The 15,819-nt window shown below is 44.8% G+C and overlaps 1 pseudogene; it reads right to left on the minus strand.

The window, feature by feature from the left end:
- Positions 1–3,464: 3,464 nt before the first annotated feature.
- On the minus strand, positions 3,465–15,719 carry LOC127641864 (stAR-related lipid transfer protein 4-like; annotated as a pseudogene).
- Positions 15,720–15,819: the final 100 nt, after the last annotated feature.

The following is a 15,819-nucleotide window of genomic DNA, read 5'->3' on the forward strand; positions in this document are numbered from 1 at the left end:
GGGTGGTGGTGCTTGAGTCATGACTAGAACATGCTGTGTTTGGTTATAAGCCAGCTGCAGAAATAACACGGCCAAGGAAAGGTAGTTGCTTTCTAGATGTCCCTCTCAACAGTGAAGCAATATATTACAATTATTTATTTTATTTATTTAGCAGTTAATACTTCTAAACTGTAAAAAAAAAATAATCAAATTATTCCACAGTATTCAACACCATTTTACTAAAAAATTAAAAATACAAATAATTATATGAAGAAAAAAAAAACAGTAAATTTGCCAGGGCCCCCAGCTGGCCTAGAGTCCTGGGCAAGAGCCCAGTGGGCCAATGCGTTGATCCGTGCCTGGAATCACTTTAACTGAGGCCTCGGCATTGTGTTCAATAGCTTTAGATTCGACACGGCTGACTCAATTTGTCCTACGATAGTAATGGCTTTTTGTAAAGTATAGTTTGTACACATAGAGGTGTAATCGCAGCAAGCAAGCAACAGTGAGATGAGCGGACTACTTTATTTATTTATTTATATTTGTTTTTCGCATCTTGAAAAACAAATCAATCGAGAGCGTACACCTCCAATCTACATCTTGATGTAATCCTTCCTCATGATCATGCAGCGTGTTTTCATCAGCTGAATGGGAGATTAAACACTATTAAATCATGAGACTCGTGCTGCATGTGTAAGCATTCACGCATCCCATTTCGATCAAATATTTAGCCATTTTCATTAAATCGCACCTGCAAAATCCAAAAAATTTGTTTTCAGGTTGAATTTATATTTTAAATAGACTCTGATTTTTGAACACACAATGTGGGTTTATGTTTTCTCATTTAGACGTTTAATGTAATTTTGAGTGTGACCATGATTTAAGGAGAGTGTACCTGTATTAATAAGTATTAATAGTGGCATTTCCTTATTATATCACGTGGCGTTCTGAAAACAAAAAGAAAATGTTTCTGTCTGTCTATCTGAAATGTTAAAGTGGTTTGTGAATTGTTAATCAAGTCAAAAGGCATTCAGATGTCTCACTCTGAAATATTATAATCACACAAACATATTCATTTATATAATTTTTGACTGTATTTTGTCTGTATTTATTTTCTCTTTTCTTTCTTATGCTGGCTCGATCCCCACAGCCACTACCAAGGCCGTAGCTAGTGGGGTGAAAGGTGGTAACGATTCTAGGGGCACAACAAATTCTAAACTATTTTTTAATAGGAAAGGGTCCCAGAGTAATGTACAGTCAGGGGGTCCAGATTAAATTCCTACGGCCCTGGCCACCACCATTGTGTCCTTGAGTAAGACACTTAACTCCAGGTTGCTCCGTGGGGATTGTCCCTGTAACAAGTGCACTGTATAATACATTGGTACTCAGAAGGTTGCTGGTTTGATCCCCACAGTCACCACCATTGTGTCCTTGAGTAAGACACTTAACTCCAGGTTGCTCCGAGGGGATTGTCCCTGTAATAAGTGCTCTGTATAATACATTGGTAATCAGAAGGTTGCTGGTTTGATCCCCACAGTCACCACCGTTGTGTCCTTGAGTAAGACACTTAACTCCAGGTTGCTCCGGGGGGATTGTCCCTGTAATAAGTGCACTGTATAATACATTGGTACTCAGAAGGTTGCTGGTTTGATCCCCACAGTCACCACCGTTGTGTCCTTGAGTAAGACACTTAACTCCAGGTTGCTCCGGGGGGATTATCCCTGTAATAAGTGCTCTGTATAATACATTGTAATCAGAAGGTTGCTGGTTTGATCCCCACAGTCACCACCATTGTGTCCTTGAGTAAGACACTTAACTCCAGGTTGCTCCGGGGGGATTGTCCCTGTAATAAGTGCTCTGTATAATACATTGGTACTCAGAAGGTTGCTGGTTTGATCCCCACAGTCACCACCATTGTGTCCTTGAGTAAGACACTTAACTCCAGGTTGCTCGGGGATTGTCCCTGTAATAAGTGCTCTGTATAATACATTGGTACTCAGAAGGTTGCTGGTTTGATCCCCACAGTCACCACCGTTGTGTTCTTGAGTAAGACACTTAACTCCAGGTTGCTCGGGGATTGTCCCTGTAATAAGTGCACTGTATAAAATCGTCTGCCAAATGCATACATGTAAAAGTAAATGTTAAAAATGTTTAACTTAATAAAATGAAAAATACACACAATACACAATTTGGTTTAATCACATTAACACAAATACTGTCAAAAACAAAATCTACAACAACAAAAAAAATCTGCTAATTTTTTTTAAATCTGCAACAATAAATATATTGAGGTCTGGTGAGGAATATTAAAATGTCCTTTATATAATGATAATGTAAAGGGCAGAATTTTACAGATTTATGTAATGATGGAGCTCAACACTCGTGTTCAGATCCGTTTCTGTCTCAGTTAAGTCAGATGTGAACTTCAGATGGTGTGAATGAAAATGCAGCATTTATTACTTTAACAAGACCTACTGCTCGAACCCTAACTCTATAAACTTGCATCTCCAGTCAGGACCATATTACACAGTAATGGCTGATGAGGGCTGCAATTAGAGTGAAGTACATCCTTTGACCAAGGTGATGCCGGCAGAGGGCCAGTGATTCATGCAGTGATGCCAGTGACGCCGCAGAGGGCCAGTGATCCATGCAGAAGCCAGTGATGCCGGCAGAGGGTCAGGGACGCCGGCAGAGGTCCAGTGATGCAGACAGAGGTCCAGGGACGCCGGCAGAGGTCCAGTGATGCAGACAGAGGTCAGTAAGGTGAACTGCAGTCCAAGTCCAATTTCAGGCAGTGTCCGTGAAGTATCCCATGTCTGACAGTTGGTGCTGGCATCAGTTCATCCTCTGTGAACTGATATAATTCTGAAATGTTTTTTCATGTTGTGAATTAGTTGCTCCTTAAAAGTAAAAAAGATGCCCAATGGAGCCCCTTAGAGGACAGAGTAGGATTTTCTGAAATTGTTTCACGTGCCACCATGATGTTCAGTAGTGAAACCAGTGTGATAAAATAGGAAAACCAAATCTATGGAAATACAAATCATGTTTTGGGTTATTATGGTTTGTTTTTTGGTGGAAATCATGCTGTTAATACAGTGTACAGTGGCCATATAGTAACCATGGAAATTCTTGTGGTTACTATGGTATACCATAACCACCAAATTATCATTTTTATTACCATATTTTTCATTTTCCATTAAAATATGGTTACTACAGTAAAACCATGGTATATTTATCACTGAGGGCATGCAAAACTATTTCAGAAAATAAAATCCCACCGTGTCCTATAAGAGGCTCGTGAGACAACAGCTGCTCCCTGAGAACTGACTGGATTTACAACAGTACTTTATTCTTCATCTGATCTGATTGTACATATCAGTTAATAACTTCAGTTACTGACTGTTAATAAGAAATACAACAAAATCAGTCTTTCAATCATTTCTTCCAGGCTAAGAATGTCATGGTAAAACAGAGAGACGAAGTGTTTAAACTTTGAGAGCTCGTCTGAGATCAGTGTAAAGTTGACGAGACCGCTGGCCATCGCCAGTATCTACAGCTGACTGCGGTAACATTCCTCGCAGGTCGGTCTGGATGTATCCGCTCAATATACTCTGGGAATTCTCCATCGGCACACAGAACCAACCGCACGGATGATTGAATCCTCGAACTGAAACCTTGTTTGTGTTCATCATGGTCGACACTCACACCTGAACAAACAAAACAACAACAAAACATTCAAACACTGACTCCTGAAGAGTGAACGGAGTTCTTTATGAGCTGCTCACATGAAGCTGACAGGAATCTCAGGAAGTTTTGCTTCTCTGGAATCACAATTTCAGTCATCATTTTAAATCATCTATTTAAACTTTATTTTGCCTAATCCAGTAATTCTAACCCCACACACAGACCACATTTATATCACTGCTAAGCAAAAGATCAGCTTTATTTTGTATTTTTTGCATTGAGATTAGATTATTTTATTCAGTTTTGATCACTGATTTATTCAGAGAGTGTTTTCAATGCTAGTGTACTCATCAAAGTTGACCAAATAAACTTTAAAGCTGCACTATATGAGATTCTTTTGGTTGCAAATGTTCAAAACAATGTTCTTGTCTTTCTCCGATTCTTTACAATAATGATTTTTATCAGAGCTGTCTAGATGGATTTGATGTTAAATCACAAATGTACGCATGTTTACGTCATGTCCGGCTGTGGCACGAGAAGAGAGTTGTGTCTAGAAGGTAACTGTCTCATGTCAAGATTCTCTCACATACGTGTTCTGTTGATGTGTCCGCTGAACACCTTTCAGTTTATTAATAAAGGAGTGCATTAAATACTTTAAGTTGGTGAAAACATTTGTGTGTGTAGCACAGTATCAACATCTGTGCTTTAGTAGTGTTTGTACAACTGATCATGGTAACCCTGTACAGTTGCAGTGATATATTACAGTAATGTTTTAGTTACTGTTGTGGTCTTGTGTACCTGTTCAAACAGATTTTTTCTAGATGATGATAACATTTATTATTATTATAAAGAGTCCTGCAGTGATGATCACACGTGACATGCATACACTGTACGAGCTGGTGCTTGTTGATTTCCTCTGCTTGAGATATTTAAATTGAGATTACATGGTCATTTTAAGTTCAGCCAAACAGTCTAATATTAAAATGTATGAGTTAGATTACTCAATATTTCAAATTATGAGCAATTATCATGTGTAGAACAAAATTTTAATCTGAAATGTTAACTTAAAAATTGTATGTAACTGACTGCTTGAATAATTTTTCAGTTCTGTTATCTTATTAGAGTTTACAGTGTGTATAATGTTCTCTCATGCACTACTCGCTCATTTCAAAGCGAATATCAAATAAATATGCAAACGCGTGTCCCCATTCAAGATATCCACAGATGTGCTAACCCTAATCTTGGTATATTAAGATAGAAAGTTATAAAAGGGCGGATTCGAACCCACAACCTTATTCACTAATGATGTCCAACCAGAACACTAGACTAACCGCTAAATGTGTTCACATACGAACATCAACCGGGAGGAGGTGTGTGCCGTGACTGGGCCCCCCCTGAAAGCTCGGGGGCCCCTGCAGCCATGGGCTCCGGGGTGTAGGCCCTTGCTTTAATGGGGTCCTGCCTGATATAATTTGTTTTCTGGTAGGTTTGTGGAAGCTTATATTGGTTGTCATGTTTTAATGCAGCAAGAGAGTTACATTTACATTTATACATTTGGCAGATGCTTTTATCCAAAGTGTCTTACAGTGCACTTATTACAGGGACAATCCCCCCGGAGCAACCTGGAGTTGATTAACAGCCCTGTGCTTTAGCCACTACACCACCACCACTATTTTACTGTACACTGTAACAAACCGCTGCAAGTTTTACAATAATATCCTGTATTCTATCAACTACAGTCTGTTATTGTATTTTGACAAGAATTCTGGGAGTTGTTGTCCAGACTTGAAATGTTATTGTAGAATTGGCAAAGTTTTAAAGAACTGCAGCACCAGCTGAACTAGTGATTTCTCTTTATAAATGTTGGGGAAGCACCGAAATATTTAATGTTATGTTTCAAGTTAAAACATTGGTGAGCTCTACGGCAAAAGGGAGAATATAGAAGGCTTGAAATCTGACTTTAATTCAATGTACGTGATACCCAATCAATACTTATTGTGTGGTTATTAAGAGCAATGTGACATATCTGTGAAAAGGTTGTATAATTTGGCTGATAGGAACAGAACTGTTAATATTGAGAATTGTTAATGAGACAGGTCACATATTTAATAAATACACAATGACTCTTTTAACACAAAAACATTGTTATATGGGATCCATTAGAGACCTGCAGATATCAACAATTGGGATTCAAATCTCATCAATGTGACAATTAAAATAATTTTCAGAAAGGATAAAACTGCGTTAAAAGTGAAAATGAAAAACAAAAGCAACATCATAGATAAAACCTGCATGTAGTAAATAAAAGGTCACAAGCATCATTTATTTATGAAGCAATGCATGCTGGTACCCGCATCATTGTATTATCATTGTAATTCTACAGCAGAGTACTGTTAAATCACAGTTAATCTTGTGACACTGGTCACGTACAGTGTATCTCGCGGTCATTTACAGCAGCAGTATTGTGTACGGTAGTATTTCACAGTCATTTAAGAACATCTTTAACAGTGAATGTGACTGACCGCATGACAGCAGGCAGCTCTGATAGTCAGTCGGGTACGAGAAATCCACAAACTCTCGCGGGAAATGATGTTCCACAGTTGCCCTGCAGTGGTGTATTTCACAACACAACAGCCCTGCAAACACACACAAACATGAGTTCTCTGAGCTCCTCTGATTTCATGTTTAACCCTAAACACACTTTTAATCAGCGTGAGACAAACACACACATTCATACAATTATCCAATTTAATAAATCTCATCGAGTTGTTTGTGGATGTGATGAATAATGCAATGTATGCTGTAAAAATACATCCTGTAAATACTGGCAGCAAAATACAGTAAAAATATTGTAAAAATACAGTAAAAATACTGTGACAATACTGTAACAATGCTGTAAAAAATACTGTGACAATACTGTAAAAATACTGTGACAATACTGTGTGTTACTGTTGTTGAAATGAACAGCTGGATACTGTTTTTCAGCTACAGCTGTCATTATTGTAAATGTGTTGAGTGAATGTTTATGTTTTATTATTTTTTCTTTTAACCTTTCTATTTTGGAAAGCACTTTGGTCAACTGCTGTTGTTTTAAATGTACCATATAAATACAATTGAATTCAATTGTATGTATTTGACTTTATGTAAAAGTATGTTTGTTGATTGGCACCATTGATGAGTGTTGATGTCTATGTGTGTCTTATATTACTCATATTACGCTGAAACCTCACCAGAAACATCAAAGCCCAATTTACTGATATCATGTTGCTGAAATATTAATAATAATATTACATTTTACTTTTATGATGTACAGTATGTGTATTGCATCACTGTTGCCACATATTGCAAGTTAGAATCAGACATTTCCTGAAAATACACTGGCTGGAGGAACATAATACTATAATAATAAAGAAGGTCCAAGGTGCAAACTCAAGAGAACACGAAACAGCAAAATGGAGACTTTAAACAAAACAACAACACTAAATTAAACTAATACTTCTATTCATTCTGAATAAAAACATTTGTACATGTTTTGCACAACTTTTGTAGCCACAATGCATTGATCAAGCATACATACTTTTTCAACCGCAAAGGCTTGTGGGTATTTCACTATTATATCCAACAATGCAGGGCTAAACTGTTATTTTACAGTGTGCAGTTGCATAAAAAATGTATACTGTTAAATCCTGACAACAATTTAAATGTAATATGTACGTTGCTTCAAAGGTTGATTTATATTTTTTACCTTCTCTTTAGACAGACGAGATGATCAGGAACATCATGAATATTAATCACCGTTATTACAACATATGGTTCAAAATGTCACTAGCTTTTACCGAAATGGTATCATGATTTGTAAAGTTCATATTCCCATAATGCCTTGCAAACAATAGCAATTTACCGTAAAACTAGTCACTTCACAATGAGCCTGCTCTTGACAGCAAACTATTGCATTTAATAATCACAGTAGATTGCTGTAGAAATATTGCAGACTTATTTACAATGTATCCACATGTGTTTTATAATGATGTACAGACTCGCATACTGAACAACATTCTCTCTGAACTCGTTGTACATTAACACACAGATATAGATATTGATACACATTCACCTTGTCTAGTGTTTGTACAATCTCCATTGAAGTCATTAAACTGTCCCAGTGTAATCTGTACGGACCCGGTCTGATATACTCCACTATCTTCTGCGGATTCTCTGCAACGATGCCTTCAGTTTTATACCTGCAAATATAACATTGGCATTTCTCACAGAGTTTGACTCAATGGCTCTTGTGTTCTGTATTCTACTTACAGGAAGCCGCTGAACTCTTTTGATGGTTTCCTCCATACAGTCACGTCCTTCTGCACCACAGAAGACAAACAAATCATTTTATGTGCTGAATTAATCAACACAATATCAAACTGAACACACAGACAAGTGTTTAATAATGGAGAATATTAACTGACTGATTTCTTTGCAACACTCCATTCAGATTCATTCAGATGGTGATACGACACGAGAGTTTCCTCGAGATTTGAGCTCATGTGTGACAAACTTTCCATCTGAAACACAAACAAACTCAGTATCATTGTGTTATTACCGTAACATCTGCCCGTCCGAGACGCACACTCGGCTTGCGTTACTGCGTTATTACCGTAAAATCTGCCCGTCCGAGACGCACACTAGGCTTGCAATACTGCGTTATTACCGTAACATCTGCCCGTCCGAGACACACACTAGGCTTGCAATACTGCGTTATTACCGTAACATCTGCCCGTCCGAGACACACACTAGGCTTGCAATACTGCGTTATTACCGTAACATCTGCCCGTCCGAGACGCACACTAGGCTTGCAATACTGCGTTATTACCGTAACATCTGCCCGTCCGAGACGCACACTAGGCTTGCAATACTGCGTTATTACCGTAACATCTGCCCGTCCGAGACGCACACTCGGCTTGCGTTACTGCGTTATTACGTAACATCTGCCCGTCCGAGACACACACCAGGCTTGCGTTACTGCGTCATTACGTAACACCGCCTAACATCGCCGTTAACCCATGGTTTCTGGTTGGGGTATATCCGTGATAGTTTTGGTCGAACAACGTCCTCTACGCACTTCCTGATGAAACACGCTACGCTGTCAGCGTAAACCTCGATGATCGCCATCAGAGGCGGATCGAACATCTCCCAGTCCGTGTGATCAAAACAGTCTTGTAGCGCCAGAGTCTGATTGGTCCGACCAGCACTGGATCGCTCTGAGGGTGGGTGCTTCCTGTTTCAGTTTCTGCCTGTAAGCGGGCAGAAGCAGAACGGAAGAATGGTCCGATTTGCCAAATGGGGGCGGGGAGGGATTTGTAGCCTTCCGGAAGGGAGAGTAACAATGATCCAAAACCCGGTCCCCTCGTGTGTTGAACTTTATGTGTTGGTGGTATTTTGGGGCGATTGCTTTGAAGTTGGCTTTGTTAAAGTCCCCGGCAACAATGAACGCAGCCTCAGGGTGCGCGGTTTCCTGCTCACTTATACACCCATACAGTTCCCTGAGTGCCCGGTCTGTGTCGGCTTGTGGGGATGTACACAGCTGTGATGATAACCGCTGTGAATTCCCTCGGCAGCCAGAATGGTCGACACAGAAGCATGAGATATTCCAGATCAGGAGAGCAAAAAGACTTGATGAAATGTACGTTCCTCTGATCACACCATGATTTGTTGATCATAAAACATACACCACCACCTCTGCTTTTACCAGAGAGGTCTTTCGCTCTGTCCGCTCGGTGCACGGAAAAGCCCGTGATTTCGATGGCCGAGTCTGGAATCTCCACAGCCAGCCAGGTTTCTGTAAGGCACATAACGCAGCAGTCCCTCGTCTCTCGTTGGAAAGAGATCCGCGCTCTCAGCTCGCAGAGTTTGTTGTCCAGAGACTGAACATTTGCCAGTAGTATACTGGGTAGCGGGGGTCGATTTGCACGACGTATTACTCTGATGAGAACGCCGGCTCGTTTTCCTCTTTTCCTTCTGCGTTTCGCGGCCGAAGCAGCACAGACAAAGGGCTCCGCCGGCGTGTTTGTAAACAGCGGGTCGGCATTAAGGATGACATCTGCCCGACCGAGACGCACACTAGGCTTGCGTTACTGCGTTATTACCGTAACATCTGCCCGACCGAGACGCACACTCGGCTTGCGTTACTGTGTTATTACCGTAACATCTGCCCGACCGAGACGCACACTAGGCTTGCGTTACTGCGTTATTACCGTAACATCTGCCCGACCGAGACGCACACTCGGCTTGCGTTACTGTGTTATTAACGTAACATCTGCCCGTCCGAGACACACACTCGGCTTGCGTTACTGCGTTATTACCGTAACATCTGCCCGTCCGAGGCGCACACTCGACTTAGCGTTACAGCGTCATTACGTAACATCTGCCCGACCGAGACGCACACTCAGCTTGCAATACTGCGTTATTACCGTAACATCTGCCCGTCCGAGACGCACACTAGGCTTGCGTTACTGCGTTATTACCGTAACATCGGCCCGTCCGAGACGCACACTCGGCTTGCGTTACTGCGTTATTACCGTAACATCTGCCCGACCGAGACGCACACTAGGCTTGCGTTACTGCGTTATTACCGTAACATCTGCCCGTCCGAGGCGCACACTCGGCCTGCGTTACTGCGTTATTACGTAACATCTGCCCGTCCGAGACGCACACTCGGCTTGCGTTACTGCGTTATTACGTAACATCTGCCCGTCCGAGACACACACCAGGCTTGCGTTACTGCGTCATTACGTAACACCGCGCGAACATCGCCGTTAACCCATGGTTTCTGGTTGGGGTATATCCGTATAGTTTTGGTCGGAACAACGTCCTCTACGCACTTCCTGATGAAACACGTTACGCTGTCAGCGTAAACCTCGATGTCGTCATCAGAGGCGGATCGGAACATCTCCCAGTCCGTGTGATCAAAACAGTCTTGTAGCGCAGAGTCTGATTGGTCCGACCAGCACTGGATCGTTCTGAGGGTGGGTGCTTCCTGTTTCAGTTTCTGCCTGTAAGCGGGCAGAAGCAGAACGGAAGAATGGTCCGATTTGCCAAATGGGGGCGGGGAGGGATTTGTAGCCTTCCGGAAGGGAGAGTAACAATGATCCAAAACCCGGTCCCCTCGTGTGTTGAACTTTATGTGTTGGTGGTATTTTGGGGCTGATTGCTTTGAAGTTGGCTTTGTTAAAGTCCCCGGCAACAATGAACGCAGCCTCAGGGTGCTGCGGTTTCCTGCTCACTTATGCTCTCATACAGTTCCATGAGTGCCCGGTCTGTGTCGGCTTGCGGGGATGTACACAGCTGTGATGATAACCGCTGTGAATTCCCCGGCAGCCAGAATGGTCGACACAGAAGCATGAGATATTCCAGATCAGGAGAGCAAAAGACTTGATGAAATGTACGTTCCTCTGATCACACCATGATTTGTTGATCATAAAACATACACCACCACCTCTGCTTTTACCAGAGGGTCTTTCGCTCTGTCCGCTCGGGTGCACGGAAAAGCCCGTGATTTCGATGGCCGAGTCTGGAATCTCCACAGACAGCCAGGTTTCTGTAAGGCAGATAACACAGCAATCTCGCCTCTCGTTGGAAAGAGATCCGCCTCTCAGCTCTGCAGAGTTTGTTGTCCAGAGACTGAACATTTGCCAGTAGTATACTGGGTAGCGGGGTCGATTTGCACGACGTATTACTCTGATGAGAACGCCGGCTCGTTTTCCTCTTTTCCTTCTGCGCTTCAGCGGCCGAAGCAGCACAGACAAAGGGCTCCGCCCGGCGTGTTTGTAAACAGCTGGTCGGCATTAAGGATAACATCTGCCCGACCGAGACGCACACTTCGGCTTGCGTTACTGCGTTATTACCGTAACATCTGCCCGACCGAGGCGCACACTCGACTTGGCGTTACTGTGTTATTACCGTAACATCTGCCCGACCGAGGCGCACACTAGGCTTGCGTTACTGCGTTATTACCGTAACATCTGCCCGACCGGAGCGCACTGACACTCGCTTGCGTTACTGTGTTATTAACGTAACATCTGCCCGTCCGAGACACACACTCGGCTTGCGTTACTGCGTTATTACCGTAACATCTGCCCGTCCGAGACGCACACTCGGCTTGCGTTACAGCGTCATTACGTAACATCTGCCCGACCGAGGCGCACACTCAGCTTGCAATACTGCGTTATTACCGTAACATCTGCCCGTCCGAGACGCACACTAGGCTTGCGTTACTGCGTTATTACCGTAACATCGGCCCGTCCGAGGCGCACACTCGGCTTGGCGTTACTGCGTTATTACCGTAACATCTGCCCGACCGAGAGCGCACACTAGGCTTGGCGTTACTGCGTTATTACCGTAACATCTGCCCGTCCGAAGCGCACACTCGGCCTGCGTTACTCGCGTTATTACCGTAACATCTGCCCGACCGAGACGCACACTAGGCTTGCGTTACTGCGTTATTACCGTAACATCTGCCCGACCCGAGGCGCACACTCGACTTGCGTTACTGTGTTATTAACGTAACATCTGCCCGCCCGAGACACACACTTCGACTTGCGTTACTGCGTTATTACCGTAACATCTGCCCGTCCGAGGCGCACACTCGGCTTGCGTTACAGCGTCATTACGTAACATCTGCCCGACCGGAGACACACACTAGGCTTGGCGTTACTGCGTCATTACGTAACATCTGCCCATCCGAGACACACACTAGGCTTGGCGCTACTGCGTCATTACGTAACATCTGCCCGTCCGAGACACACACTAGGCTTGCGTTACTGCGTCATTACGTAACATCTGCCCGACCGAGACGCACACTCAGCTTGCAATACTGCGTTATTACCGTAACATCTGCCCGCCCGAGGCGCACACTAGGCTTGCGTTACTGCGTTATTACCGTAACATCTGCCCGTCCGAGACGCACACTAGGCTTAGCGTTACTGCGTTATTACCGTAACATCTGCCCGTCCGAGACGCACACTCGGCTTGCGCTACTGCGTTATTACCGTAACATCTGCCCGTCCGAGGCGCACACTCGGCCTGCGTTACTGCGTTATTACCGTAACATCTGCCCGACCGAGACGCACACTAGGCTTGCGTTACTGCGTTATTACCGTAACATCGGCCAGTCCGAGACGCACACTAGGCTTGCGTTACTGCATTATTACCGTAACATCTGCCCGTCCGAGACGCACACTCGGCTTGCGTTACTGCGTCATTACCGTAACATCTGCCCGTCCGAGACACACACTAGGCTTGCGTTACTGCGTCATTACGTAACATCTGCCCATCCGAGACACACACTAGGCTTGCGTTACTGCGTCATTACCGTAACATCTGCCCGCCCGAGACGCACACTCGGCTTGCGTTACTGCGTTATTACCGTAACATCTGCCCACCCGAGACGCACACTCGGCTTGCGTTACTGCGTTATTACCGTAACATCTGCCCGCCCGAGACGCACACTTGGCTTGGCGCTACTGCGTTATTACCGTAACATCTGCCCACCGAGACGCTACAACTCGTCTTGCGTTACTGCGTTATTACCGTAACATCTGCCCGCCCGAGACGCACACTCGGCTTGCGTTACTGGCGTTATTACCGTAACATCTGCCCGTCCGAGACACACACTAGGCTTGCGTTACTCGCGTTATTACCGTAACATCTGCCCGTCCGAGACGCACACTCGCTTGCAGATTACTGCGTTATTACCGTAACATCTGCCCGTCCGAGACGCACACTCGTCTTCGCGTTACTGCGTTATTACCGTAACATCTGCCCGTCCGAGACACACACTAGGCTTTGCGTTACTGCGTTATTACCGTAACATCGGCCCGTCCGAGATGCACACTCGGCTTGAGTTACTGCGTTATTACCGTAACATCTGCCCGCCCGAGACGCACACTCGGCTTATGCGTTATTACCGTAACATCTGCCCGACCGAGACGCACACTCGGTTTGCGTTACTGCGTTATTACCGTAACATCTGCCCGCCCGAGACGCACACTCGGCTTGCGTTACTGCGTTATTACCGTAACATCTGCCCGCCCGAGACACACACTCGGCTTGGCGTTACTGCGTCATTACGTAGCATCTGCCCGCCCGAGGCGCATACTCGGCTTGCGTTACTGCGTTATTACCGTAACATCTGCCCGCCCGAGACGCACACTCGGCTTGCGCTACTGCGTTATTACCGTAACATCTGCCCACCCGAGACGCACAACTTCGTCTTGCGTTACTGCGTTATTACCGTAACATCTGCCCGCCCGAGACGCACACTCGGCTTGCGTTACTGCGTTATTACCGTAACATCTGCCCGTCCGAGACACACACTAGGCTTGCGTTACTGCGTTATTACCGTAACATCTGCCCGCCCGAGACGCACACTCGGCTTGAATTACTGCGTTATTACCGTAACATCTGCCCGTCCGAGACGCACACTGCGTCTTGGCGTTACTGCGTTATTACCGTAACATCTGCCCGCTCCGAGACACACACTAGGCTTGCGTTACTGCGTTATTACCGTAACATCGGCCCGTCCGAGACGTACACTCGGCTTGGCGTTATTACCGTAACATCTGCCCGACCGAGATGCACACTCGTCTTGCGTTACTGCGTTATTACCGTAACATCTGCCCGCCCGAGACGCACACTCGGCTTGCGTTACTGCGTTATTACCGTAACATCTGCCCGTCCGAGACACACACTAGGCTTGCGTTACTGCGTTATTACCGTAACATCTGCCCGTCCGAGACGCACTTCGGCTTGAATTACTGCGTTATTACCGTAACATCTGCCCGTCCGAGACGCACACTCGTCTTGGCGTTACTGCGTTATTACCGTAACATCTGCCCGTCCGAGACACACACTCGGCTTGAGTTACTGCGTTATTACCGTAACATCTGCCCGTCCGAGGCGTACACTCGGCTTGCGCGTTATTACCGTAACATCTGCCCGACCGAGGCGCACACTCGGTTTGCGTTACTGCGTTATTACCGTAACATCTGCCCGTCCGAGGCGCACACTCGTCTTGGCGTTACTGCGTTATTACCGTAACATCTGCCCGTCCGAGACACACACTCGGCTTGAGTTACTGCGTTATTACCGTAACATCTGCCCGCCCGAGACGCACACTCGGCTTAGCGTTATTACCGTAACATCTGCCCGACCGAGACGCACACTCGGCTTTGCGTTACTCGCGTTATTACCGTAACATCTGCCCGCCCGAGGCGCACACTCGGCTTGCGTTACTGCGTTATTACCGTAACATCTGCCCGCCCGAGACGCACACTCGAGCTTGCGTTACTGCGTTATTACCGTAACATCTGCCCGCCCGAGACGCACACTCGCTTGCGTTACTCGCGTTATTACCGTAACATCTGCCCGCCCGAGACGCCACACTCCGGCTTGCGTTACTGGCGTTATTACCGTAACATCTGCCCGCCCGAGACGCACACTTTCGGCTTGCGTTACTGCGTTATTACCGTAACATCTGCCCGCCCGAGACGCACACTCGGCTTGCGTTACTGCGTTATTACCGTAACATCTGCCCGTCCGAGACGCACACTCGGCTTGCGTTACTGCGTTATTACCGTAACATCTGCCCGTCCGAGACGCACACTCGGCTTGCGTTACTGCGTTATTACCGTAACATCTGCCCCTCTGAAACACAAATGAAAGATTTTGCTATTGTAATAGAATCTCTGCGAGAGTTCATTCAAACGGAATTCACTCGGAACAAATTATTATGAAAAAAATACTTTGACACTCAAAACTTACAGACAGCCCTAAAACCTTTAAGTGTAATAAACCTCAAACAGCTATCTGCCGCTGATGAAGTTTAAAAGTTCACTCTAAACCTTCATTAATACACTATAACGCTTTATATCCGAAATAACGACACTGTTTTTAAGACGTACCGTGTCGGTGAATGTCGCTGATTTTGGTTTCTTCTCTCACGTATTTATTTTCTGATTGTTTTAACATGAGAGCAAAATACATTTCAACCCCCAGAGCTGGACAACCAATCACAATATTCAGCTCCGCCTAAACTAAATTCCCCACATGTGATTGGGCAAATGCAATGGGCGGTGCTTAGACTCGGGATCTGATTGGTTATCT

The sequence above is a fragment of the Xyrauchen texanus genome, unplaced genomic scaffold (assembly GCF_025860055.1).
Source record: "Xyrauchen texanus isolate HMW12.3.18 unplaced genomic scaffold, RBS_HiC_50CHRs HiC_scaffold_205, whole genome shotgun sequence".
Classification (NCBI taxonomy): Eukaryota; Metazoa; Chordata; class Actinopteri; order Cypriniformes; family Catostomidae; genus Xyrauchen; species Xyrauchen texanus.